We start from the raw sequence: 26939 nt of genomic DNA, 5'->3' as shown, positions 1-26939 counted from the left end.
CCTAGCCAATCATAAGAATTACCCCTGTAATTGAATTACCCCTGAATTACCCCTATAACCTTGGTTTCCGAGAAAGAACTCTCCCTGCCATTTCACCTGATTCTAGCTTCCAAAGACTCATCATGATCATAATCACTAATAAGCCTTTTGTGTTTTATAACGTGATGCAAAGTGGCTTCTACTGTTGACATGAGGAAAATCCATGAATGTTTTTCGCTTTTATTGTTTTGGTACAAAAGACTTAGCGGCCTCTTGAGCTGAAAAGACAGATTCTGAAAATTTAGGGAAAGACCCCCCCCCCTCCACTCTCAACACTTACTTTCTCTTACTCCTGTTTCCTAGAATCACTGAGAAAATCTCACAGTTGAGGTGGAAGAAAAAAATTGAGAGGTTGGGGAAAAATTCCCATTTCCAAACCTTAGGACTGTAAATTTGAGGGGAAAAGATCTGGTCTCTTTTCTCAGTATAAAAAGATGGTGTCTGCAGCATCACTTAGAGAAGTAAATGGAGAAGTGACTTTTTGGGGTTGAAAAAAAATGAAAGGGATCCCTGGGTGGCGCAGTGGTTTAGCGCCTGCCTTTGGCCCAGGGCGCGATCCTGGAGACCCGGGATCGAATCCCACGTCGGGCTCCCAGTGCATGGAGCCTGCTTCTCCCTCTGCCTGTGTCTCTGCCTCTCTCTCTCTCTCTGTGACTATCGTAAATAAATAAATAAATAAAATTTAAAAAAAAAATGAAAACGTTGTTAGTTATGAAACATAGCCCTTTTTAAAATTTGTTAACTTCTCAATCTGTGCCTGGAAAAATCTGTGAATGAAAATAAAGCCAAAGAATTTGATCTTGAAAATGGAACTTTTAGAGAAATGATTTTCTAAGGGATTTCTCAGGTAATATGTGAGTATGAAGCCATTTAGCATCACATTGAACCCAGGACTTGGTATATAGATTATTAATAATAAAACAGCATCTTCAAATGCAGGGAGAACCTTCTGGGGTATTCATTGCAGCGGTAGGTATACCCTAACCCTGCTGAGGCCAGCTCTCTGATGACACCTTGCATTGTAAACAAGCACAACAGCATTTGAGGATATTTTAAAAAGGTTTTGTTGGTCTTCCATGCATCTTCTGGTGCTGCATAGAGAATAAATCTTCATGTGAAAGAAGCTCTGTGGGATAATACAATGAATAAAGCCTTAGCAGCCATACCTCTTCCTTCAAACCCTAACTACTTCGTGGGACCCAGACAAGTCTCTTTTAACTTTCCTTAGCTTCATTTTTCTCACGTGTAAGATGAGGAACACCAATCTTATCTAACTTTGATGAGGCTGTAATATGAACTTCACAGCCTGTTGTTTATCACATAGTAGGTTCACTGTAAATTTTTCTTTTTCTCTATTGCATTAGAAAAAAAAATCTGGAGTATGAAGTTCTGTTCCATGTAGGATCTAAGCCAGAGAGAATCAGAAAATCCAGGATTCCAAACCAAGCAGTTCCTATTTATTTATTTTTAAATTTAAAGATTTTATTTATTAGAGAGGGAATGAGAGTGGGGAGGGGCAGAGAGAGGGAGAGAGAAAGAGGCAGACTCCCTACTGAGCAGGAAGCCTGATGTGGGGCTTGGTCCCAGGACCCACCCCAGGATCTGGAGATCATGACCTGAGCCCAAGGCAGATGCTTAACCACTTAACCCACTGAGCCACCAGGTGCCCCAAGCAATTTCTATGTATAAAAACAGCCTCTGAACAAACTGCCCGCATTTCCTCCTCCCCTTCACTGTCTCCTCCTTCTTCCCTCCCTTCTCCTCTTTTCTCTTTAGTTGTTTCTCAATAGCAGTTAGCCCTGGCACATGTCTTAAGTATCAGGAAATCCTCAAGCATGGGGAGTAACTAATTTCCAAATACACTCAGTGGTGCTTGTATGATTTTGGCTTAGAATAGGACCCACAGGGTCTCCTTTCGTAATGGCTTTATTTAAATTCTCTAATTTATTTAGGGATATTTTTCAAATAATAAAGTCCATGTGTTTCTTTCATGGGTTTATTTCATTAAGAGATCAAAATTACACTTGAGCCAAATGATGGGCAATAAGCAGTTGTTAATTCTCTCAAGAAATGGTCTCAGAGGTTGATACAGCTACATTTCCGTTCTTACCAGCACATATTTCCTGCTACTCTGTTTATTATGTTAAAAATTATCCTTATTTGTATTAACAGCATTTACCATGTGCCAGGCATTGTTCTCTGTGCTTTGCACACACCATCCATCCTAAGCCTTGAACCTTCCCTTTGAGAGTGGTTTAATTATTTCCATTTTACACATCCATGACTGAGGCCTTGAGAGGCTGTACCTGTCATGATGCTGTGCTGCATTTTCATCATAAACTTCACTATCTGTGTTTCTCAGGAGATGGAATGAAAGGAACTTGAGGTCAGAGGTCGTGTTTGCCTCAAATGCGTATGCTCGTGTTGTGATACATATTTGTTGAATGAACAGTGGCGATGAGAGTGATTTCTCGATAGTGAATGCTTCCTGTGTGCCTGGGACAGTGTTAGTTGTTTTGCATTCAGAATGACATGGACAGGGGCATGGTTCAGGGTTCAGCTTTGTTCCCTGGTAGGAGGATGTCCTGGGGTGTTGCTCAGGCTTCCGATGTCACAGGTCCCTCAGAAGCAACATGGACATCATTATAGTATCTTTTCTGTAGAGCAGTTTGGGGATTAAGTGAGTTAACACAAAGAGCACTTAAAACAGGACCTAGTACAGAGCGAGCAGCCTACAGATATCACCCATCATTATTTTTTCCATCTCGGGCACATCTCATTCTGAGGTATGCCTCACCTGTTTTTCTCTGAAAAAGTTTATGTAATATGTGAGGCATACAACAGGATAATTCAGTATGCGTAGACGGAGTGAAATGATGCCTGTAGGCCAGCCAGCACATCACTACCTTCCACAGCAACATGGTATGTACGTGAATGAGCACTCTTGAAATATCTCTTAGTGCGTTTCCACTGTTCAGAATGGTGTTATTATTAAGTATGCTCACCATGCCTGCTCATTTGCTTTCTTAATGTCCTAATCAAATATGTGGATGCAGAGAGAGCCAAACTTCCTTTGTCTCATTACTGGAGCAAAATTCCTACGTTGTGGTCTCTTTAGTACCTAGAATCTCATCCATTCACACATGGAGTGCATAAGTGTGGAGAGACACCTCAGGCCTTTCAAAATTAGAATTATTGCGGCTCAGGCTTCATATAAGCAGGATAAACACAGTCCCCTGTCCAAGTAACCATGAGGTATGTGGCTTCTCTTGTTTGTTTCTCCTTCCTCACTTATCACAGAGAAGCTTCCAGATCCTGGATGCTCTGTAAGTACTTTCTAATGGGTTTCCTTGTTTAGTTTTTCACAAGAGCAGGTATATCATCCTCATATCTTTGGTGGAACACTCTCAAAGCGTGTTGACATTTCAGGAAGCCTTGGTTGTTTCTAAATGCATCAGTGTTTGAGGCTGAGGGGTTGGCCTAGATTCTGAGAACCATGTCTACACAAGATTGTTTCTAAGTATGATCTCTGACACGATACAGTTGTGGTTGCAGGTCCGTGTGTGTGTGTGCGCGCGCACACGTGTGTGTGTGTGTGTGTACCGGTCCATACCTCTTACGGACCCCTGCCCCGCTTCCTTTTTCTTAACATTATTATTTTAGACGTTTTAATTATATATAAAAATATATTCTCTCCCAGATATGTTAGCTTCTTGTTCATGTTTTTTTAAATTTTCCCCAGCATGTAAGTTTTCTAACTTTCCATTTATTGAAGTTTGGAAGACTCTTACATGTTGTCTTTAACCAATATTACCTAGAAGACTGTTTTCTGACAAACAGGGCATTTCATCCATTCACTTCTCCTAGCCCATGCATGTAGAGTAGTCTTGTAATTGTCACCCCAGTAAGGGGCCTGTAAGGAGAAGGACACGCTGATACAGATAACACAATTTATGTTCTGGGAAAGAGAAAATCAGGAACACCGAGACGGGAAGGCTGTGGGACACGGAAGTAAAAAGAAAATAGGACATGGTCGCAGAAATTGTGTAAATCACCTTTGTCAGAATCTTTTTCATTGAAAACAAAGTATTCTCATTATCATGAGTTATGCATTTTGCCAAACTGAGAGAGTCGTAGAAATCTCATAAATTCCTACTATAAGTGTGTGTGTTGCCTGTAAGTGAGGGAAATAATCTTGGTTCATAGCACTAGTATTCTTCTACTTTTAAAATGAAATCAGACTGAGAAATTCCATCCTAGAAAAGGAGGGGAAAAAATAGTTCTGGTAGCTTGTTGCACTTTCCTTGGGGAGAAAAAAAAAAAGACAAAGGAACAAAACACAACCAAAATATTTTTTTTCATTAAAAGTCAGAATTAGCATTGCAAATACAATCCAGAACTTCAGAGCTGTCACTTAGGGTGAACCTTTTGATAAATTAGATCTTGATATTTACAAAATCTATTAAAATACAACCAATAGTGTGTTTGTTTATATGTTGACAAGATGATATACACCCTGAAGGTCAAGGGTGATGTGAACTGTTATAGTGTTCTTGTCAAAGTAGCTAAAAAAGAGGGGGGCTATTTAAAGAGTTTTGATGGAATGATGGTTTCACCACGCATGACAGCAAATGCAAGAATCATTGTGAAAAAGTTCGATTGATTTGAAACAAAATCTGTGATGTTTATCAATCAAAAAAAAAAAAAAAGGAGAGAGAAACTTTCTCTTCCTTCTGTAACATGTTAAAAAATTGGCAGCTTAAATGGAAAAACAAATAGTGAAATTAAACAGAAAAGCATTGATTTAACTTCTTGGGTGGTTTATCAAAATGCCACAATGAACTTTTCGTTCTTCTTGTCATTTATTAATTATCATCTTTTAATCAAACCAGTTAAGGATCACTTTACAAATTTTGGGACTACTTCTATATAAATAGTTCCAAAACTGAAAGTCACTTTGTCTTTTCTTTTCCCTTTCTCTTTCTTTCTTTCTTTCTTCTTCTTTCTTTCTTCTTTCTTTCTTTCTTTTCTTTCTTTCTTTCTTTCTTTCCTTTTTTTTTTTTTTTTTACCAAATATCTTACTCCAATTGTCAGCCAAGTTGTAGTTCTTTTTCCCTTGGAAAAACTCAAAATGTATCCGAGAAATAAATGCGAGGTTTGCGTAACATTTTTCCTAGCATGATTTTGCCACTGCATTTGGGTTCCTTATTCTTTTTTCCTTAACAGTTGTAATGGCCTTAATTATTGGAGACTTTAGTTCTAAAATGTCACACCAGAAAGGACATAGATGCATTCAAAGTCGGTTAAGTTTTTCAGTAGAGGTCTTTATTTTGTACTTCAAACTAGAAGAAACAGTAAAAATTGTTCATGGTAATTTCAAGGGAATAGATGAAGCTTTAAAGAATAGGGTTTGTTAACAGGCTGTTAACAAAATGTGAACTGGTATAGGGAGGTAGACTTAGATGTTAGATCTCCTTGTATTTAGAAATCATTTTAATTTTTACATATTTTAGGTTATAGTAGCACATACAGAAAGCCATTTATTTAATGGGCACCTTTGAATTTGTTTTTGAAAGGAGCTGAACTTTTCCATGTGTCTGCCATAAAATGGATTAATTAAATGAAATTAAGCCCAAATAACTGAAAACAGGCATAAAAATTATTAACCTCATATCTCCACTGTTTTCACTCTAAGATTTCTGCTAAACAGATTTCTGCCCCCTCGGGAATTAACTCTTTGAGAACTTTTCAATAAACCGATTCATCTCAAGTTACTGCTCTCAGCATGCAGAGATGTGTAATAGGATGTTATATAAGGCATCAGTGTTTTAAGAAGCTAATCATATTGCAGTGCAGGGACATTTAACCTGCAGTGGTTGACACATTCAGCTTCTATGGGCAACAAGGACAAACAGATCTCAGCAAAATAAATGCAAGAAAAAGAGCAAAAATAGGCTCTAAGAAATACTGATCTGTGTTCTCCTTAAGTTAATTAAAAACTTTTGCTGAAAACAAATTTCTCTGGTTGTGTTCATCTAAAAGAACGTGGTTAACCCAGAATTAGCAATTGTTAGATGGTTTATACAGGCTGTTAGCCATAGTGAGGTCAATTATATGCAATTATTTTGAAACTAACAAAGTCCTACACAAGTGTTACCATTTGAACAAGGAGTGAAGCCACCTTTGTGTGCATTTCAAAACATATTACTCATCCTATCAGATGAAGTTTTAGAAATCAACAACTCAGATGAAAGGGTTAGTGGAAGATCTTTATTTAAGGCAGTATAGGATTGTGAGAGTCACATGCTGAAAAAGCTAAGGTGGTTCTCCAAAAGAAAACAAAACAGAACAGAAAGACATCACAGGCTGCAAGAGTGGATGTAGGAGTCCATCCCCCTCACCCCTCGGGTGGCTCCACTCTTCCTACATGCCCCCAGGGCTGCAATTCAGCTTCATATTTAAAGACCTGTGGATTTTAAAACTTTACAGTGTGTCCACTAATGGTTGCTATAGATGGGATGTTGGTAATGCAACATTACCCCAAACCCCTAAACTAAGCCACTAAGCTATTACTAAAGCTGATTAATCACCCCTGACTGCTTCGAAATAAAACAAATGATTTAAGAATTAAAGTTTCTGTATCCCATTATCAAACTCATTAAGTCATCTCAAACTGCCGAATTTTGGATGAATTTCTAAATTCCTAAGAATATATTCATGCACATTCATCACCCCCCCAACACACACACACACACACACACACACACACACACACACGTTACACAAATACTAAAATAACCAAACCAATCCATTTGGACAGCACAGTTCAACAATTATTTTAGAGTTTCATTAGTTTGTTTTGTTAACTGTCCCATTGCATTGGGATATTAAAAAAATGTTTTTAATACTTTTTCACTCCAAGTAAAGGAAATTAAAGTATTAAAGTTATGTTTGCAGATGGTCTCAGATCTTACCAAAAAAACAAAACTTCCTTGCCTCACCGTTTTGCTGGGTGTGCGTAGGTTTTAGAGAGTTCTTGGTGAAGTGGAAGTGACTAGATTTTTCATGAGAGTTTCAAGGAGGATTTAAAAGAAAAGGCCATCTTTTTGAAAAGCCCTGTCCCACTTGGAAGTCAAACATTTATCTCCTTTTGGAAATCATTCTACTTATGCGTTTCAAGACTATGATCGTATGGCTCCAGCTTTGAATGTATTCCTTGGCACATTGCATGGTGTAACGTGAACCACATAGGCCTAACATGAACCACACCACTCCTATTTTATTTCTGCCCTGACCGTTTTACTGTGTTTATGGGGTTCACGCTGGCCGCGAACAGCAGTGAGCTATAGAAGGTTGTTCACCCAGCACAGTAGACTATTTTACAAAGTAGATGTCCAAGAGGCCCACATGTTTCCGATTGTTATTATTTGCTGTTCTTGTGTAGAAAGAATGAAAGTGTAAAAAGAAAGAACAACCTAATTGAAAATTACTTAAGTAGCCAATCTAAGAGATTACAAATAGAATTTTGGTACATTCGACTCAATTTGGCAACATTTGCACCACAGTTTTTTATTTTTTAAAGATTGTTATTTATTCACGAGAGACACAGAGAGGCAGAAACATAGGCAGAGGGAGCAGGCTCCCTGTGGGGAGCCCGACATGGGACTCGATCCTAGGACTCCCGGGATCACAACCTGAGCTGAAGGTAGATGCTCAACCAATAAGCCACACAGGCATCCTTGGATCACAGTTTTTTAAAATTTAATCTTTTTTGGGTAAGAGGCTGGGGATATAATGTGATTTGAATGGTTTCAGTTTGACTTTTGGTTGTTTGTAGTGCTGTCCAAAGGTTTAATTCTGCTGATGTTATGCAAATTTATGCAGAGTAATACATGTTGTACTAGAATTTTTCTTTCTAGTTTTCCTTCTTGTTTTCCAGGTGCTGTTCACTTTCCGTATTATTTTTGGTGTTCTCTCTCTCTGCCTCCCACTGCTCTACTCACATCTTCAGAGTTGCCACCAAAGTGTGCATGGGAACCTCAGCAGCTGAGGGGCACCCCAAATCCATAGTGTGCTGTGGTGACAAAAGCCCACACTCTGTGGCCAGGCCCTGGGAGCCCTGATTCCCAGCTATGTTGCTTCCAAAACAACCCTATTATCTTGCACAAGTTACTTCTTTTACCTCAGTTTCCTATCTGTGAAATAGGTTAAGAGATAGTTTGTCAGTTTTTTTTAAGAGATAGTTTTTAAGACTAAGTGACGTAACACATGATCGTGTCTTTGCAAACACCCCTGGAGCAGGGCACGCGCTAGATATGCGTTTGCTTTCAGTGTGCTCATTTCCAAATCACTTGCACATTTGTGCGCACAGTAGGAGGAGAACAAAAGAGCACCAAATTGGGAGTCCAGAAACCCGAGGGTCAGATCTGGTTCTTTCCTGATTTACTGTGCAAGGTGACTGTCACCAGATGTTCTGGGAATGTCACATTTTAGAATTTAGAAGACTTCTCAGGTTACCCTATGTTCCACTTATGAATGAGCAAAGCAGGAGGTCTGCAGCGCTTGAAATGACTGGCCCCATGTCACACATACCTAGGGCACGAGTGGCTCTGGACGTCCTTGAGGTATTCTTATTTCTTAAGCCAGCCTCTCCCAAAGTGGGGCATGTTGTTGTATTCAAAATAATTTTAGGTCATCTGCAGAAAAGTGGTTTTAATGTATCTAATACCTCAAACCCACAATTTTATAAACATTACTGCTTTTGACGATGCCAACGTGAACAGACTGATTAGAATCATTTCAAGAAGGATATGAAGCATGTAACGGTACAGGTTGTGTAAAGATAAAGGAAAGCTCTGCAATGTTGATGCTCAAGTGTAGGAAATCCTGCCTGGTCCCGGGGCAGCCTCGTCCCTTGCACATACTAAGAGAGGCCAGAACTCTGTGACAGCCCAAAGCATTTTCTATGATTTAAGATTTTTTTTTTCAGTCATGATTCTATGTCCAGAGATCAAAATCTTTCAGGCTTGAGGAGTTTTTCCTGGTCTCATAACTTTTTGTTTTGTTTTGCTTTGTTTCTTTTAAATGAGAGCATAAGTGAATATTGGTTCACTGGATGACATACTCTTCTGGAATCCTAAGTGCAAAGGGAAGCAGTAGTTTTTGGCAATGGCACCAAGCTGAGTGAAAGTGTGAAACGCACTTTAGAAGAAAAAAGGCAGATATGAAAACCAAAATGTCAGGAATGGTTCTGATAGTGGTTATCTTATCACATGCATACGAACGTTTGCCCATTCACTTTCAGCAAAGATTGTCCAGAGCCTCTATGGCCTCATCTCCTTATCTGTGTCTACACACAGGTAGACCTCATTTCACACCTAGCTGTATTTTTGAAATGTTGTAAATACACTGAATTGTTTTTCTTCGAGTCATACTTTAGAGCTCCTGGGAAGTCAGATGGTTTAAGGAACTTAAGTAAAGCATTTTGTCAGGCAGAGTCACCTCTTTATCTCTGGTAAATTTGGATTTTGCTCTGTCACATTTTCTTAAAGCAAAGCAAGCATAATCAGAACTCAGAGTTTGGGGCCTATTAGATAGCAGGTGTCTGGTTTTGGTGCAGTTGTTTGTGTTTGTTGTTTATTTTTGGAGGCATGGAGGGAAGCCATTGGGAATGTCAGCTGGTCTTGGGGAGAGGAGAGGCAGGGACTCTTAAGCACATGCTCCCTCCGACCACCACCTTTCAAGTGCACTCCAAGGTCATTTTTTTAGATGAATTGAAGTTCTAACATTAAATTGCAGTTCTTTGACAAATAAGAAAAAGAAGTTTATTTTTTTTAAGATTTTATTCATTCATTCATTCATTCATTCATTCATTCATGAGAGAGACAGAGAGGCAGGCTCCATGCAGGGAGCCTGATGAGGGACTCGATCCCAGGACTCCAGGATCACGCCCTGAGCCAAAGGCAAACGCTCAACCACTGAGCCACCCAGGCGTCCCAAGAAATTTCTTTAAAAAGAAAAAAAAAGATTTTATTTATTTATAAGAGACACAGAGAGATGCAGAGACATAGGCAGAGGGAGAAGCAGGCTCCTTGTGGGGAGCCCGATGCGGGCTTGATACCACGAACCCAGGATCACATCCTGGGCTGAAGGCAGACGCTCAACCACTGAGCCACCCAGGGATCCTGAAGAAGAAGTTTCTTATGTCTCAAGCTAGAGATATAGCCTGGCTGAAATGAGCTTTAAAGGATGCCATGGAGGGATGCCTGGGTGGCTCAGCGGTCGAGCGTCTGCCTTTGGCTCAGGTAGTGATCCTGGGGTCCCGGGATCGAGTCCCACATCAGGCTCCCTAAAGGGAGCCTGCTTCTCCCTCTGCCTGTGTCTCTGCCTCTCTCTGTCTCTCATAAATAAATAAAATCTTTAACAAAAAAATCAAAGATGCCGTGGAATGTCTTGGTGGATGCTGAATGCCATTCCTTTTGAGGGTGGTCTGTGAGCTAATCTCATGTGGACAGTTTAGAAGGAGCAGAGCTCCTAATTACAGATAATACTTGGTGAAGTTTTGGTCTCACAGCTGCGTTGTTAAATTAGCATCCATTCTGTGTGTGTGAGGCTTGGTATGCTGAGCTTGAGAGGAGGAGGATGTGGACAATGTGGGCCATAGGATCTAGGATCTTTTGCTCTTCTTGAAAAGTTCTTTGGAGAATTTTTTCATTCCTGGCATATGCTGAACCCATCTTTGGGGACACCAGCTTCAGTCAGTGCAGGCAGGCTCTACTGACCCTGGTGACTTATTTCTATAGAAATCCGCCACATGTGGGCCACCTGTGTGGTCATGTCAGTTAAGCATCTGCCTTCAGCTCAGGTCATGATCCCAGGGTCCTAAGATTGAGCCCTGTGTCAGGCTCCCCACTCAGTAGGGAGCCTGCTTCTCCCTCTCCCTCTGCAGTTCCCCCTGCTTGTGCTTGCTCTCTTTCTCTCAAATGAATGAATAAAATCTTAGGGGGAAAAAAAAGAAGCCCACCACATCTAGTGTTTTGATTTCATTGATTCATCCAATCAGTCCTTAAAATGGGCAGATTTGGACTTTGGGTCCAAAGTTGAATTGAAAGAAGGCAGAGATTCTGGAATCCACATGGGCTGAACTAAATAGAAGTTTGTGGGATGGGCTGGGTGACAGAGGAGGGGGAAGGACCCGTGGCCAAGAGGATGCTGCAGGAATGGCCTCCATTTGACATAAATGCTTTTATAATTTGTTTGTGAAAAGATGCTGACATAACCGTAGCCCTTATTTCAAACTGCGGTAAGCCCTGCATCTGATTTTTTTTTTTTAAGAAAGGAACTGTGGTATCAGTCATCACAGTTTTTATGAAACCATTAAAAAATACTCTAAGCACTATTTGTGAGCTCCTAAGACTTTCTAAGTGACATCATAATTTCAGATCTTAATTATATCATAATTACTGCAATTGATGGAAAAAATGGGCTGAGTTCTAAGATACTATAACATCTTTAATCTGAAATTATCTGTGCTGGCCAAATTGGCTTGCCTGTATTTTCTTTCCCAAAACATTTGGTCTCAATTGTAGTTTTCTTTCTTTCTTTTTTTTTTTTAAAAAAAAAGGTCAGAAAAAGTTCAAAATGACATGATGGAATATATATTTGTTTGGGAAAATGATCTGGTTATTGCCATGGCAGCTATATTAAATTTTTAGGGTTATGTGATATAGTTTTTATATTAATACCATCTTTGAAATTTATTTACATGATGTAACAGCTCTGATGGTTACATTACATCCTTGAAAGCAAAAATGTACAAACTAGCCAAGATTTATGCAGCTTCTTAGCAGGAGACAATTATTCAATTTTAAAGGGAAAAAAGGTATTCGTTGGGTTTTAATTATACCATTGAGAAGATGGCATGTATTTAATTTATTGCCAAAGAAATGCAAAGATGGTTTATAGAAAAAAAATTCTTACCTAGTAAAAGATGTCTTAGTAAAACTATATTTTGCTTTGTAATGAAAGCAGTTGTCTGAGAAATGGGTTTCATGAGCAAGACAGTCTTTGTAGTCATTCTTCTCTCTCGTATGTGGAATTGTTATATGTGTTTACTCTTGCTGGGACTTGGGTTTTTAAAGAGCTTACTGATCAAGAGAAGCCAAATTGTTAGGACACCTGGGTGGCTCAGCGGTTGAGCGTTGGTCTTCCACTCAGGTTGTGATCCTCGGGTCCCAGGATCAAGTTCCTCATCAGGCTCCCCATGTGGACCCTGCTTCTCCCTCCACCTGTGTCTCTGCTGCTCTCTCTCTGTGTCTCTTATGAAGAAATAAATAAAATATTTTTTTAAAGGAGAAACCAAATTATTAATTCTTAAATAGAGTATAATTATAGGTGTTAGTGTTTCTAAAGTTGTTTATTGGCTTCTTTCAGACACATCTCCCCTTTTAAATTGAACTTTAGATTCTGAGTTTAAAAAGGAAGTCCTTTTTAAAAAAGGAAGTCCTTTTTAAAAAAGGAAGTCTTTTAATTTTAGGGTTAATTTTAATAGTCATTACAAGGGTGATCATAAAAAATGAAATATTGCTGATAGAAAAGTATACATTTTCTGAAGTTTCTCGTTATTATCCTTCCTAGGTTTTATAACCCAGTTTTGAGTGATTATACCCCAAGAGCAGAATTTTTCTATAAAATAAATATATCCGTTTTTTGACAAGATAGAAGTAATGTTATTTTCCCCCTTTAAACTGTTATTTTAACTTAAAAGGAAATAATGTATGAGCCACTGAGCTAAAACTGAGACGATTTGGAAATTCAGTTTCAAGTTGAAATGTGCCTCAGTTAATATTTATAAACATTGGCATTTATGTTTTTAATTAGTAACTATTTTTAAATTAACAAACAATTGTATAGAGGTTTTTCAAAATTTGTTATGATTTGACACTTTCAGTATTTAAGGTAGTGGGGTCACTGGGCTACAGAAAAAAATGGATTTTTATTTTTCTAGGAATTCTTTTTGTAGCTGCATGTGAGGCACTATCTTAACCCCATTATAGCCTTATTTTCCTTAATCCTTACACACCCTGTGGGGTGGTTATTCTCTTTTTACACCTGAGAAAACAGAGAAATTAAGTAATGTGCCCAAAGTCACATGGCTGAGATTCCTGATTCCTGCCTGGCCCAATTCCACTTAACACATAACACCTGAGGGTTGAAAAGTATGTCATTTTTCTTCTGTACATAGTTTTTTAGAAGTATTAAAGTGGATGGACATTTGTTTTGGAAAGGAAAACCCAAACCCTCCAGTAAAAAAACAATGAAAATGGTGTGTCTTATTGAGCACTTACTATGTTTGAGGCATTTATATGGATTCTCTTATTTCATCCTCATGGAAACCCTTGGAAGTTGCACAAACATCTTCCCCATCTTACAGGTGAGATAAATGTTTTGCTGAGGATGACACAGCTCATCACTGCCGAATCCAAAATTTGTACCCAGATGGGCTAATTCTACTCTTACCATGGCTCCTTTACACTAAAATCTAAATGTATTCAATTACATATTTGTGTAATTGAATTCACTTTCAATTACGTGGAACTTAAAAGAATATAACTGTGTAAAAGCTTATTCTTAACTTGGTTCTATTCTACCACTTGGAAAGGATCAATTGTAATTAAATTTGCACAGGTGTAATAGAAAAGCATGTGACTTTAAGGAGGGCATGTGACGTACCGAGCGCAGGGTGTTATATAAGACTGATGAATCGCTGATCTCTCCCTCTGAAACCAATAATACATTATACGTTAATGACTTGAATTGAAATAAAATTTAAACATTTAATTTAAAAAGAAAAGCATGTAATTTATGTTTATGTTGTTCTGTCTCCCCTATTGGGCGACAAAATATTTTTGTGTATGCTTGAAATGGTTGTGTTATGGTTTTTACCCTTTTGGATTCCAGCTGCCAAGTATTTATATGTGAAACATATTTTTACATAGCTGTCATTTCACAGGATCAAAGAAGTTGGGCTGGAGCATCCTGAAGATCATCTAATTTAATGTCCCTGCCTCTTATTGGAGGACGTGGAGAGTCAGATGAAGTGATTTACTGACACACAAAGTTAGTACTGCCCAAGTTAGAATTAGAACCCAGTATTCTTAATCTGTAGCTCATCTACTGATGTATCTACTAGGAAATATAAAGACAGAAGCCAAAGGAAGATAATCATTGCTTTCATTTATAAAAATTTTACAGCTTACAAAGCAAGTGGTTCTACAGGGTCGACTGATTCAATGTGAGTATGTACTTTCTTTTTAGTAGGAAAAAATGGCAACATCAAAGGGTTTGATCCAAGCTGGAAGGGAATGCTTTGGAGTATTAATAACTATTAACTCACTAAATCCAGCAACAGGGCAGTGTTTAATGTTCACAAGGCTTGAAAACACTGAGCTGCCTGATGTAATCTGGTCCACTCACATGATCTCTCCTCTAAAAATAGCTGTCTTAGGAACTAAACCAACCTAAGGACTCTATTCCAGTTTACTTTTCTAGTGCTCCTGAAAATATGGTCCAAGATCTGAGCAAAACCAATACATCAAAACACATCTGCTGTCAAATACAAAATGAAAGTACTGTAAAAAGGAACATAGGAAGCCCGAAGTCTGTAGACCTGGAAAGAAAGAAATGAGAGTGAAATATGGTGCTTCGGAGACCCAGAAGTCTGAGTCTGAAGAGAACTTTCTTAGAAGCACATAACCCATGCTAAGAATTCTAGCTCATTTGCTGGTGTTCTTCTCACTGTTTCTCCATTCAGTACTATCCTAGCTGAAAGTGTGGAATTGGCAGTAGTTTTGTGTGTTTGGGGCAGGGGGAGTAATATGTGTAGTGTGTGTATATTGTATGTCTATGAGTGCTGTGTGTGTGGTTGTATTCTGTGAGTGTGGTTATATAGGATGATGTGTCGTATGTGGTTAGATAGTATGTTGTGCGTGTGTGTGTGTGTGTGTGTGTAAACACACCCCTTTGAGAATGCCATGAGAGCTCTGAGACTTCCTCCCAAAGTTGATCCAGATGCACATACGCCATCTTCTTGAAGCTTTCGGGTATTCATAGCCTTGCCTGAAACCCCTCCACAGATCCCACTGAGAGAGCTTGACATTCTTTCATTTTGGCCTACAGATGCTTCCTGTGGAAAGAAGGGACTCTAAGTCTTGTCTAAAAATGAGGAAGTGTGCAGGTCATCACAAGGTGGTAATTAGGTGGTTGCTTTCTTAGGGTGTTGATGTTAGTTATACCTTTGCTCACCAGAGGTTTGGCACACCTCATGCCTGAGACATTGAGGTTTACTGGATCTCTGGGTTGGATTTCCGGGGAATCATGCCTTGTGGACTTGACTGCCTCCCCAGGCACACAGGGCTGTGTCTCAGTGAGAAAAGTCTGCGTCCCTTCCCCGGCTGCACACTGGCCAGCCCTCTGGAGTGACGGTGTGCATGGGGCTTTATTAACAAGCCCAGACCAGGGCTCTATAGAGGCCAGGCCACTTCCATGTCTTGAGACCCTTAATATATCGAAAGATGAAAAAAAGCCACGACGGGGTTACAAAAACAGTAGTACACTTTAAATGTTTACCTTTCACAACTTAATGCTTTTAATACCAGAAATGTAGAATCGTGCTATTCATAAGTTAATTACAGGATTTATAAAAATGTTAATATATGTCTAACTGCAGGCGTGTGGTCCTGTCAGGGGACCCGGTTGAAAGTGTGCAGGGAAGGTCTCTCAGTCTTCCCGGTCTGTCTCCGGGATTGTGTGCATAACCTCGTTTGGAAGGGACTTCAGAGATCTCCATTGGAGGCTCTTTATGACCCTGAGGCTGAATGGCCCTGCTGGCACGCCCTGGGGAGAATCCACAGCATCCTGTTATGCAGGAGGCACTGGGTTGCCCCTGTCACCAGAGTCTCCTCTGAGCTTCTTCAGGTGCCTGTGCTGCTGTCCCAGAGCCGAGGCCCTGTAGTGGCCTCGCCCTGTGTCTCTACGAGGACCCACCAGGGATCCTCAATGCCACAGGAGGGATGTCAGGAATGGTCATCTGTCCCCACCTGCCCCCCCCCCCCAGGGTGACTTCAGCCTTTGCTATGATGTTTAAATTCCTTTAAAAGGATACACCCATGTTCAAGGCTTGCTTGGAGACAAAGCTCAAAATGCAACAATTCTTCCTGGAATAATACCTTGACCTAGGTTCATGCTCCCAGAAGCCTGATGAGGGGAACCCTGGCCCTAGAAGTGAAAGGTCGGAACCTGATGAGGGGAGAACAAGAATTACCCCAAGGGAAGACTGGGGAGAGTGACCATCGTCAGCAGGGGACAGGTTTGGGGGTTGGAATGGCCTGAGGAACCAACATTTGCAAAGAGCTGGGTGCTCCAAGCTCAGGTAGTCTCCAGCCTTGCCATTGGCTGAAATCTCCATCCAGCTGCTCTGCAGCTGCCTCCCCTCTGCAGAGACTCTTGGGAATTTTTAAAGAAAATGGTAATTTTAGCCAGGAAACCTTGCATCTTTTAAAATACAGTTGGGTTCAGCTCTGCTTTTGCTGTATGAGTCTTCCCAGAGAACAGATGGACATGGTGCAGCACTTAATGCTTAGGTACCTAGAAGGTATCCTATACTTTCATCTATATTCTTCTGGCTGTCTTCGCATTCATCTTACCTGCCATCCCCACCTCCATGCAAACATGCATCCACACCTCTATCCACACGTGTCCACACTTCCATCCATACCTCTATCCACACCTCCATCCATACCTCCATCTACACCTCCATGCACTCTGCACCCACACCTCCTCTAAACCTCCATCCACACCTCTATCCATGCATGCATCCACACCTCTAGGTACACCTCCATCCACACATGCATCCACACCTCCATCCATCCACACATGCATCCACATTCCCATCCACTCAAGCATCCATACCTCCCGTCAACATCTCCATCCATACAACCAGCCAGGTAGTCAGACAACCAACCAAGGGACATTTCTTGAAAACTAAGCTCTGTGTCAATGAGTAAAGATACGATGGCAAATATGGCAGACTTTATGTTCACCTTCCTCAAGATTACAGTCTGGTAGGTTTTAATCCAATGTTTGTTTAATGCTGCCTTCACAGTCCAGAATTTGGTAAAATAACTCATTTTAACTCTCTAAGTCCTGATGTCTTTTTTTATCTTTGGCAAAATAGTAATGGATTGCCCTTCCTACACCCAGCAATGCCATTATGGACATAAAATGTCCCCAGGATTGTGTGGAAAAATCTATAGATTGTAGTGCTAGAATAAATGTCTTCTGATTTGCTTCTGTGTTTATGTCTCCTGTTGAAGTATAAATTCCTTTTTTTTTTAAGATTTTATCCATTTATTTGACAGAGATGGAGTACAAGCAGGGGGAGCAGCAGACAGAGGCAGAGGGAAAAGCAGTCTCCATGCTGAGCAGGGAGCTTGATGCGGGACCTGATCCCAGGACCTCCGGGATCATGATCTGAGCCGAAGGCAGATGCTCACCCAGCTGAGCCACCCAGGTGCCCCTGAACTGTAAATTCCTTGAGGCCAGGGACTGGGTCTTAAGTTTTTAATGCCTTGCATCACGTGCAGTGGCTGGCACATAGTAGCTGCTTACTAAATGTTGGTTAAAACAGTGCTGCCTGGGAGGTTGGGTGGCCACATTTGAGTATCACCATTACCGACATCGCCTTCTGTCCTTGGTGTCTCATCTCCTGGATACTGATGGGAAAGAGACCTGTGGCAAACCACTGGATTCATTCAGTCCTCTGTGCAACTGTGTAGTCCTTCCTTTAAGAAAAATGGTTCTGGGGAACCTGGGTGGCTCAGTCAGTTAAGCGTCAGCCTTCGGCTCAGGTCATGGTATTAGGGTCTTGGGATTGAGCCCCATATCGGGCTCCCTGCTCAATGGGGAGTCTGCTTCTCCCTCTCCTTCTACCTCTCCTTCTTGCTCTCTCCCTCAAATGAATAAATAAAAATCTTTTTTTTAAGATTTTATTTATTTATTCATGAGACACACACACACACACACACACACACACACACAGAGGGGTAGGCAGAGGGAGAAGCAGGCTCCATACAGGGAGCCCGACATGGGACTCGATCCCGGGTCTCCAGGATCACACCCTGGGCTGAAGGCGGCGCTAAACCGCTGAGCCATCTGGGCTGCCCTAAAAATCTTTTTTTAAAAAAGGAAAGAGAAATGCTTCTAATCCCTCTCCCATGTCTCTTGCTCTAGGACAGACTTAGATTTCATGAGGATTTTTCCCTGTGAGCAGTTATCTTTGGAAGACAGCTGTCTAAGGGTCCCAATCTGGGGGCTGTGCTGGGTCTCCACCATGCACGCATGGCCACTCCCACACTTTACAGTCTTAAGTAGCCTGAATTGGAGGATTTACTCTGTCTCTACCATTGTTCTATGATCAAGGGCAAGATGGTAAAACTGAGCGCTTGCTAAGCACTGCCCTAACTTGACGTAAGGAATGTCTCTCCTAAATTATATAAGATCTGAAAATATGTTTTCACTCTGGACAGATGGTCATTTTCCCCTTATAAAGTGTGTCTGACAATCACACTTTATTGGTGTGGTTAGGAAAAGAATGTCGTAGACTTGGGAAAACATAATAATTTAAGGAGTGACACATTTCAGCAAAGAAATAAAGCCGTAGACCATCGGAAAACCATTACTTCATTGGGACAAACATTCAGTGTCTTCAGAAAGTTCTTACTAAAAAAAACAGGTGAGCTCTAGGGCCTGGTGTGTGTTTGACTACACATACATGGAAGTAGCCTCTCTCTCAGGGACATTCCCTTTACAAACATTCCCTACTTAGTACCTTGTTAAGTATTTAATATGATTGCTAACATCGCCGTTTGCACCAGGCTCTGGTCCAAGCAGCTTCTTGGAAATCATATTCTTCAGTAGCTACCACGCTGAGCTGTAAAATTAGTAATAGTTTTCAGCAGGGCCTATATGGTGTCAGACCCACTAGAATTTGTAAACCCGAAATCTCTCCTACAGCAAGGGTTAAGTCGTATTCCGTAAGATATATTGCATGAACCATGTGGAGATTTCACAGTATACCACAGTGTAATAACTTGAATGTGTTATTTTACAGTTCTCAAATATTAAACTATTCAGTATCCTCTTTTAGTTTGTAAATCCTTCAGTTCACCCTGGTGTTATTTGTGGGCTTATTTTAATAACATAATGGTCCTCTTTCCTATTTGGTGGAAAGCGAAGGCTTTGGTTTTCCAAGTGGTGGAGCACGTTAATTCATATTTCCCTGTAATTTTATTTTATTTTATTTATTTTTATTTGTTTTTTAAAAGATTTTATTTATTCATGAGAGACACAGAGAGGCAGAGACATAGGCAAAGGGAGCCCAATGCGGGATCTGATCCCAGGACCCCAGGATCACCACCTGAGCTGAAAACAGAGGTTCAACCATTGAGCCACCCAGCTGGCCCTGTAATCTGTTTTTAAAAACTGATGCTTTCTCACATGCAGCACATCATTGTCATTTTTGATATTTTTTTGAAATCCCCTTTCATTTATGTGAGAAAGGATGGCAAGTAGCTGAGTGTGTTTGCCAGCCAGGTTCTGGAGTCAGCCCCGTGGCCCTATTCTCTGATGCTGGGTGCTGAGATCCAGTTCTGCTGATCCATTTCCACCTCCGCAGAAATGCAAATTTGAGAGAGGAGCAGGAAAGGGGAGGGAAGCTGGAACCTGTGGTGTCATTACTCATTCATTTCAGTATATGGAGAAAAACATGGTCATAACGTGCGTCGCCCTTTGTTTATAGCACACACAATTCATGGCAGCAGGCTTTATAACATACCCCCACCGGCACTTAATAACTAGGAGAAGATACAGGTTTTCTTGATTACGTAGATCTAAATGTTTATTCAAACTTTCATGAGAGTTTTTCTTCATTTACACAGAGTTCTCTCTGCTGAATGAATATCCATTTTAAAATGTGGGCTCTGTGCATACGAAACACGTTTTCATGGCATCCAGATTCATTTCGTTTGTAAATATATTTAGTGGAGGTCAGGACTTCTTGTCGGTTGCTTTGATTAAAACTGGATTTCTTTTTTTTAAACTGAACTGAAGCAGTTTTTAAATGGGTAGGTCGTGTCAAAGCATTTTACAGTTTATGAGAGACATTAGTGCTAATATTTTTGCAAAAAAAAAAAAGGGAAAGGAAGAAAAGAAATAGCCGCATGAAAATACTTGCAAGGCTTTTCTCAGCACCGGAGGATTAGCCGTATTTTCCTTTTCAGTGTTGATGTTGTTTGGGCACTGGAGACAGTGTTGCACTGTGGATATTATTGCTGTGACGGAGGAGAGATAGCATTGCAGCAGAGCCCGTGGATGGCACCAAGCCAGTGCCCTGAAAAATGGCAAATATGTCACAGCTAACAGCTGGATGCAGAAATATTTCTCTTTAATTTGGACGGATAAAATTTTTTTCACAGCGGGGCACTCTCCAAAGAGTCCAACATCAAAGAGGGCGGGTCTCACCAGTCAGACATCAGCTGGCTCCGGGATGGAGCAAAATGAATGAACTGTCAGGACTTTTCCAGCGTATATGCTTCTGCCAAGTGAAAAGTTAAAGGTTCAGTGGCTTGTTCAGATCACAGACAAAGTCCTGATAATGGGAGCCCGATTCCCCACCAAAGTCTTCCTCTGATCAACAGACAGAGGATGTCTGAAGAAGACTCCAGATTGATGGATGGCAGGCTTCCTATTGACGGCTGCCACCGCAGTCCTCAGAGATAAGTAGGATTCCCCAAATGCTCTCCAGCTCCCAGGAGTTCTCAGGCGGGGATCCTCCCAGCACCCCCCACCCAAAACACACACACACACACACACACACACACACACACACACACACACATTGTCTTCTGCTCGACTGACACTTAGCAGCAGCTGCCCCACCGTGGGACCAACACACCCGATTCTGTTTCTTCACATGGCCGGCTCTCTGATGCAGGCTTCGCCAACACCACCCCGGGTGTTTTACAGTTTATTGACACTTTTCAACTGTTTTTCTGATTACCATATTTCAGTCTTGACTTATATGTTAGTATTATCTGCAAGCTCAACATAAACCTCTAATGATTTTCTAATATTTCTGGAACTTGATGAATGTGAATTGACATAGTACAGTATATAGCTTTATATCAGCATTACTGAAAATACAACAACGGTGTATATAACCATTACTCATTTATTTTATGGGGCATTTATTACGTGACCTTTGAAGCCGCATCTTAAAATCTTGGCATTCCAGACATTCCCAAATATGCCAAACCCAAGGAGAAAGAAAGGGTTTTCCTGTTTGAAAGAACAACGAAGTAAGTAAATTCTAATGGAGGAAGGAGAAATTATTGAAATGAGACAACCCATGGGTATATATCTGAGATAAAAGTCGAAAAACTGAACACACATAAATATGGGCACACTGGCTGGTGTGTACTTTAATGAAGCAGCTTGCATTGTAAAATCTGCTGCTTCCTCTGTAGGCTTAATGTCCCTACCGTTTTTGATGTTTCAGGTCATTATTGCCAGGGCAAGGAGAGTAATTTTTCATAGAGCTGGGGGGTTGTACCTTTCTTCAGTTGCATGCTTGCTTTGTGCAAATTTTACCCACACATTAAGTAATTCTCGTTAAATGGGCATGTGCTCTGAAAATAGGAGTTTATTTCATGCGTGGCATTATTAATCATTATGAACATTTTTATGACCCTCACTTGGAGAATTTCAGATGCTTTTAAAGAAAAAGCTCTACATTTCTCTGTGATTGGACAGATGGGGTATGATGGAAAAAAGCAATAATGAGGTGTGGCCTATAATTGCGGGGCAGGGGGTGGGAGGGGTAAGGGAGTTTATCCTTGTCACACTGACCTATCAACCGTGTGACTGTGGACAAGTCATTTAACCCTTCTTAGCCTGTGGTTTTTATCTGTAAAATGGAGTAACATTCTAGCCTACCTTGTAGGTCAGTCGTGAGGATCCGGTGAGCTCGAAAAAGTATGTTGTAAGCTAAAATGCCACACGCACGTGTGAGACCTAGCCACTCACTGCGGCTCCTTCATTGTGTTAAGGTGGAGGCGGATGCTCTCCTCATTTTAAAAATGTTGCTCTGTGGTCTCTCTTCTCAAGCTCTGATCCGAATGGTCATGAGCGGAGAGGTTAGGAGCCCACAGTGGTGTGGATCTTTCTGTCTACCTCTCTAGCCTGGGAGGATGGTGTTCCCAGCCCATCCGATGCTCCAGGCTGCCATCTACAGATGTTCCCTGCTTCTCATCCAGGACATTTGATTGCTCAGACAGCTCACCTACCTCGAACATGTTCAGGGCTCGTAGAGAAATGAGGCAGTGTAAGTCGGGGCCTCCTGTGGCCAAATAATGTCACTGACCTCAGAGTTCAAGCAATGCTATGTCATAGGTGATATTCACTGAGGTGGTTTTGGGGTTGTGAAGCCACAGTTCATTAAAATGCATGTAATGACTGCCAGTTTGTTATAAATATGCCCCAGATATGTTCTTAAGAATATGCTGGGTACTTGTGTCTTTCGAATGACATTTTAATTTAATTTAATTATTTATTTATTTTAAAGATTTTATTTATTCATGAGAGACACACAGAGAGAGGCAGAGACGTAGGCAGAGGGAGAAGCAGGCTCCCCACGGGGAGCCCAATGGGACTTGATCCCAGGACCCCAGGATCACGACCTGAACCAAAGGCTGACACTCAATCACGGAGCCACCCAGGAGGCCCTTGAGTGACATTTTTATAACACTGCCCTAAACGGAAGACTGAGGAAGTTTAGGAAATGGGAAATGTAGAATGGAAGAGATACTTCTCTACTGTTTTCTAGATGGTGTTCACGTCCATGCAGCATTTTAGAATATTTTGTTTTATCCTGTAATAGCTTCATCTGGGGGATGAAAACACAAACTAGAATGACTGTTTTACTTGCACATCTCCCTCGTGTCATTTCAAATCCTTTTCCTCTCTCTCTCTCTTTTTCTCTTTGGACAGACGTTGATTTCCTGGTATGTACAGAGATGTGTGTAAGGTGCCTCTGGGGAAAGTTAAAAAGTGAATACAGCGTATTCCTGTCCTCAGTGGGCCCGGCGTCTGGGAACCACCTCCATAGTCATGAGTTTGCTTAGATTACACGTATTATCCTGTGATCAGAGTGTCCCCCAGCAGGTTGGTTGATTTGATGACATTCAGGCTGATGTTTCCTATTTAATTATAGCAATGGCCTGAGTGTAGCTAATATTCTTGGGGCTTCTACTGGGTGCCCAGCTCGAATTTAAAGACTTCCCATATACTAGCCCATCTGATTTTTCTGTTAGCCCTTTGATATAGGAACTGTCATTAGCATCACTTTTTCAAAGACGACCTCAGCTTCTTCAAGAGGTTCAGAAACCATCCAGAGTCACTTGGCCACCCAAGGTGGAGTCACGCTATCAGCTCACCCACAGTGGAGCTCACAGCCACATGCCCTCGGTGGTCGCTCCTGACTTTAGTGACTTCTGTGGTGTGCTTTCATTGGTAATACCGAAGAAAGCCTCTTGAACAATCCTACTGTCTTTTGAAAGAAAGTAAAAGCTTGTATTTAGCAACAGGTACATTCTGGTTTTTAAGCTTTCTCAGTCACAACAAGTCAAGAATTACTCTTTAGTGGCAGTGATCATGCAGATCTCCTCAGGCCACAAAGATTCTGTGCCCTCCCCCTCTGACACACAGGAATCCCACAGTGAAACATTATTATCCATCTTGGCGAATAATATATGTTTTCAGTGAAGATTCTCAAATTCCTAATACACTTGATTATTGCAACCCTGCTTTTCTGAATTTTATAGAAAGATGAGACCGTATTAAGGCGCTCTGGAGAATAGGTAAAGGAGAGAGGAGAAACCATCTTTCTCTCTGCTCTTCCCTGGCTCTTGGCTCCTCCAGATGCTGTAGAAGCACATAAAACAGTGCTGGGCTTTCAGGTCGAAACTGGAAAACTGCTGAAGACCACTTCTTGGCCCTTTCTGTGGAAGTGTTTATTAACATTTGAACCAGCACGTGAAACTCATCTCTGCATTTCATACAATTAAGAAAAGTTAGATTCAAGGAGGATGTTGTATTTTCTTTCATGAGCCCCAGGGGTTTGTGAAATCTTAGGATGGAGTTTTAATTATTGTGAGGCTTCATTTCAGCTCACTTCAGTATGTGTTGAGGTCCTCCTATGTGCCAGGCCCTGGGTTAGATGCTTGCGCCTTAAGAACCGAGGGCAGCTGGCATTTCAGCACACGACTGTCTGGGGCCTTGGCACAGGGACAGACCCAAGTGTAGAAATGAAGATGAGGGGGCCGCAGATGTCTCCATACTCAGGGACAATTGGCCAATCCTTTTCATATAAAGCCATTGGGTCTTTTATTTATTTTTTCTTTTTCTCCATACCCAAATTCAAGGACCCAGATTCTAGAAGGTACAGATCAGTGTTTAGCTGTAAAGTGAGTTCCTTTTGTGTAGTGTCATGGGCTTTCTTCAGGGACTTGTGAGAGTAGAGGAGGTGGGGAAGGCTCGGCACACTCCCAGTGGGAAGGCAGAGGGATGGAGGGTGGCAGGAGGCCTGGAAATGCCCTCTCCACACCACTGGCTAGTAGTCTCATTTTGTCTAAGTCACCAAATTTTGAAGCCCCCATTTCACTGTGATGGAAATGATGGTCTGTGAGGTCTCTTTCAAACTGATTATCCTGGGGGCTATATTTATTTATTTAGCATATAAAGATTATTTATTTATTTATTTATTTATTTATGTATTTATGTATTTATTTTAAAGGTTTATTTATTTGAAACAGAGAGTGCACACATGCACGGGGGTGGGGGGGAGGGGCAGAGGGAGAGAATCTCAAGCAGACTCCACCTTGAGCATAGAGTGCCACTCAGGACTTGATCTTACGACCCTGGGATCATGAACCTGAGCCGAGACCAAGAGTTAGACACTCAACCAACTGAGCCACCCAGGTGTCCCTGTAAAGATTTTTTTTTTTAAACAGGACCAAAATATGGGGAACCTGGATGGCTCAGTCAGTTAAGCATCCGAATTTCAATCTCAAGTCTTTCTTTTGTTTTTCATTTAAATTCAGTTTGTCAACATAAAGTATAACACCCAGTGCTCATCCCCTTAAGTGTCCTCCTTAGTGCTGGGCTCTAAATTTAGCCAAGGGTACTCAGCATTGTAGCAGAGAAATGGTGACTAAAATCTTCCCAGAAGCCCAACCACTGAAGGAAGTGCTCTGCCTGAGGCTTTTAAAATAGGGTCCCCCTAGTTCACCGTGGGCCCTTGGTGATATCCCCACAACCACCTCTTACAGGAAGCCTGAGGTGAGCTGATTCGGCGCTCTTTCTGGTGGGCTTTTCTTTTTCTCTGTTTTTATAGTGGAATTCCTTTTACAACTTCTTTGAGTTAAAGAGGATCTTTGCTTAAGAAGATCACTGAAAGCCTCCACTGGTAAAACTGAAAGAGCTGAACTCTGCTCTCTCACTCCTTGGAAAACTGCAGTCCAGAAAGCTTGAGTCTCAGCCAGATGGGAGCTCTGGGCAGCATAGGAGGAATGAATGTTTGCAGTGTTTCCAGGTTATCAGTTCAAAAGATTTTCCTTGAATGCCTCCTAGCTATCACAGGCTGATGTTTAGTGGTAACAATAATTTCTTTAAGGCTAGGATTACCAACTTAAATGCTTAATGAGGCCAAGCAGGTAAGTAAAGGAGTGAAGTGTGGAGAGTGCAAGACAATTGGGAAGGGTAGGGACTGTGGGGAAATGGAATAGTACATGGCTGATCTAAAGGGAGTGACCTTCTTTCCTCTGCTTCAGCGGGTTATTGCCAGAGATTGGGGACTCACGTTTTGATTTTTTTTTTTTTGAGAACAATTATAAATGACAGAAAATTTCCAAATTTTTAATACATTGTGGAGGAAAAACAAAGTTGATCAATTGCCTGAGTTCAGCCCAAGAGCCCCGGGTTTGCAAATCTCGCTTTGGAGAAAGACATTGCTCAGAGCTGCCAATATACACAAATTACTATCGTTCAGAAGATGGTTTTCCTACCTTATGTGAAAATAAGCCCAACTTAGTTGCTGGCTTACACTGTTGCTGTGATTATTATCCTGAACGCAAATTGGCAAATTCATAAACGACAAAGCTGTGGACCAGCTACTCAGGATTAGTGTTTAGAACACAACACAGGGTGTATTTTTTACTTATGCTGTTCTTATTTAAAGTAGATTCTTGTTCTAGGAAAGGAAGGCCATGGGAGGCAGTGGTGCTTCCTGATACCCAGGATTGTGATAAATGTGTGGCTTACACATGGTGGTTTTCAGTTAATGCCACTCAACGTTCATAATAAGCAAGAATGTGTGATCATTATTTCAACCACGTGTGTGGTGTCCCTATAAATATTATTGCATTGAAAACTGCAAAAATCCCTGTAAAATGGTAAGAATTAGCTTTCCCCCTTACTTATCTCTCCAGTCCCATTGATAAAAGAGAAAAGAGAAAGTGCCGACCAAAAACAATTGTTTTAAAACAGGAACAACAACATCATAAAAGAAATCAGTGGCTGATAATGTAGTGATACATATTACAAATATTTTCCTAGAAGGATAACACAGAGTTTTTAACCTTGGGTGAGATAATCTTGCTTCTCTATTTCAACAACGCATGCAAAAGCCAAACTACAAGGACATAAATGTCTAGGTTTTCATTTGTTTTTCTCTCTTTGATTTTTTTTTTTTTTTGAAAAACAATCAGAAAAGCACAGAGTAGGGATCC

At 41.0% G+C, this 26939-nt stretch overlaps 1 protein-coding gene across 1 annotated transcript in view; it reads left to right on the top strand.

The window, feature by feature from the left end:
• PRDM6 (PR/SET domain 6) overlaps window positions 1-26939 on the top strand; it is a 100014-nt gene that overhangs the window by 37515 nt on the left and 35560 nt on the right. The window lies entirely within an intron of this gene.

This window comes from Nyctereutes procyonoides, unplaced genomic scaffold (assembly GCF_905146905.1).
Source record: "Nyctereutes procyonoides isolate TBG_1078 unplaced genomic scaffold, NYPRO_anot_genome, whole genome shotgun sequence".
In the NCBI taxonomy this organism is placed as follows: domain Eukaryota; kingdom Metazoa; phylum Chordata; class Mammalia; order Carnivora; family Canidae; genus Nyctereutes; species Nyctereutes procyonoides.
This window is presented reverse-complemented; position numbering and strand designations above follow the sequence as displayed.